The sequence below is a fragment of the Palaemon carinicauda genome, chromosome 42 (genome assembly GCF_036898095.1).
Source record: "Palaemon carinicauda isolate YSFRI2023 chromosome 42, ASM3689809v2, whole genome shotgun sequence".
Taxonomy (NCBI): Eukaryota; Metazoa; Arthropoda; class Malacostraca; order Decapoda; family Palaemonidae; genus Palaemon; species Palaemon carinicauda.
In genome coordinates this window covers 44,808,232-44,810,985 of record NC_090766.1, presented here as the reverse complement: position 1 = coordinate 44,810,985, position 2,754 = coordinate 44,808,232, and positions in this window count along the sequence as shown.

Below are 2,754 nucleotides of genomic sequence, written 5' to 3'. Positions count from 1 at the left end.
ATTACAGCAAGTTTGTACTTCTGAAGTTCCGATGATTCAAATATATGATTAGGATTATCTTTCAGTTATTTGGTCAATGAAAAATACCTGAACACTAATTAAAAAAAAAAAGAATTGATAGAATGAATTATCTGCATAGTGGAAGATATATTTTAGGAAGATATAAATGCGACAGACGGTCAGAAATTGATATCCAGATCAGAGATAAGGAATTGTCAAAATTTTTATCAAAGCTAAAGTAAGAGTTGGCTGCTGAAGACAAGCCCGCGCACACTATTCAAAGCTTGACAAAATAAAAGAATGAACTCTCTTATTATTATTATTATTACTGGCCAAGCTACAACTGTAGTTGGAAAAGCAAGATGCTATAAGCCCAAGGGCTCCAACAGGGAAAAATAGCCCAGTGAGGAAAGGAAATAAGGAAATAAATAAATGAGAATTAATTAACAATATATCATTCTAAAAACAGTAACTGCGTCAAAACAGATATGTCCTATATAAACTATTAACAACTTCAAGAATAGATATGTCATATATAAACAATAAAAAAACTGATGTCAGCCTGGTCAACATAAAAACATTTGCTGCAACTTTGTACTTTTGAAGTTCTACTGATTCAACTACCCGATTAGGAAGACCATTCCACAACTTGGTAACAGCTGGAATAAAACTTCTAGAATACTGTGTAGTATTGAGCTTCATGATGGAGAAGTCAAACAAAAGGAGGGGGAGATGTGCTACAGATCTATCTTGGACGTTGCTATGACAAACCACCGCAAAAATATTAGTAAAAGCGTGGTGATTAATTATAAGATATTAGTAATCATAGTGGGACAGACCCATATGTTCTGTTTTTAAGCGAAAGAGACACCGTTTGAGTATGTTCGTATCTCGAGCTGCTAAAAGATGCACAATACAAATAAGCCATGTATGTTGGATGTCACGTGATCGCAAATAAGCAAGATTCCCTTTGCTACAAATAATAGATTATTGACTAAGAGTAACAATGCCAGATTTATTAATCTTAAAGGCCTAGTACCCGACTGCATAAATAAAATTTTAAAATGAGATACAAGAAAAATAACTGCTCGTTGGGGCAAGTTTTTTTTCCCCAAGATCATCAAAGACCTTGCATCAGGAGAGCTCGTAAAGTCTCTTGCTGAGGCTGAAGATGGGGGATCCTGAGTGTCTGGGGGGAAGAAGTGAAAGCCAAGGATGGTGTGCTCAATATGGCAAGTCTCTTTGCCTTTGCGTAGCACGTCCCTTTAGCACTGGAAGAGGAGGAGGAGAGAGAGAGAGAGAGAGAGAGAGAGAGAGAGAGAGAGAGAGAGAGAGAGAGACGATGCATCGTGTTTCCTTAGTATTGAGAGAGAGAGAGAGAGAGAGAGAGAGAGAGAGAGAGAGAGAGAGACGATGCATCGTGTTTCCTTAGTATTGAGAGAGAGAGAGAGAGAGACGATGCATCGTGTTTTCTCCATGTTGAGAGAGAGAGAGAGAGAGAGAGAGAGAGAGAGAGAGAGAGAGAGAGAGAGGGGGATGCATCCTGTTTTCTCAATGTTGAGAGAGAGAGAGAGAGAGAGAGAGAGAGAGAGAGGAGAGAGAGAGAGAGAGAGAGAGAGAGAGAGAGAGAGAGACTATGCATCATGATTCCTTAATTTTGAGAGAGAGAGAGAGAGAGAGAGGAGAGAGAGAGAGAGAGAGAGAGAGAGAGAGAGAGAGAGAGAGAGAGATTGCGTCATGTATCTTTAATGTTTCCCAAGATAAGTTGAATCACACAGACATCACATTGCCAATTTTCAATTTGGTTAATTTAATTCTGTCAGTTATTGAAGGTCCTTTATTGCTGTCACTAATTTGGTTTATTGCTACGTCATGTAAGTAACTTTGTTTGGTTGCAGTTATATTACTTCCTATTTACACTACAGTCATGCACAGTAATGTAATTCAAGTCTTGAATAGATCTAGGTTTCCCTTTCCAACACCCTTTGCATTTACACACGTGTGTGTTTGTGTGTATATATATATATATATGTATATATATATATATATATATATATATATGTATATGTATATATATATATATATATATATATATATATATATATAAATAGGCTATATATAGATATATATGTATATATATATATATATATATATATATATATATATATATATATATATATATATATATATAGATATGTGTATGCATATACATACATATATGTATGTATGTATCTAAGAGTACGTATGCAATAAATCATTGCTTTACAATAAATAGAGTTAATTTGAAGCTTATGTGAAGTAAGCCATCTGTTGAATGAGATAACATTTTTTTTTATTTTTGAGGTACCTTTAGGAGAGAGAGAGAGAGAGAGAGAGAGAGAGAGAGAGAGAGAGAGAGAGAGAGAGAGAGAGAGAGAGAGAGAGAGTATTAGCAACGAATAAATATCGAACATCAGTAATTGCCTCAAGAGCTTAAGTATGCCTTTGTTAAGTGTGTGCATGCGTTTATTCTTATACAAACGCCTTGAATAGACTTTTGCCTTGAAAGACTTGCTTGGAAGGTAGGGAGGAAGGGAAGAAGGGCGAAGGGGGATAGGAAGGGGGGGGGGAGGTGGTTAACTACGAATTGAAATCACGGGCACCAATACTATGAGGCAATGACGCAAGTCTAGAGGAGGCGTTTTCAGACGCAACTCTCATGTGACGTGAGTGCGTGTGTTTGTTTTTAGGGAAGGGGTTATGCGAGTGTTATTG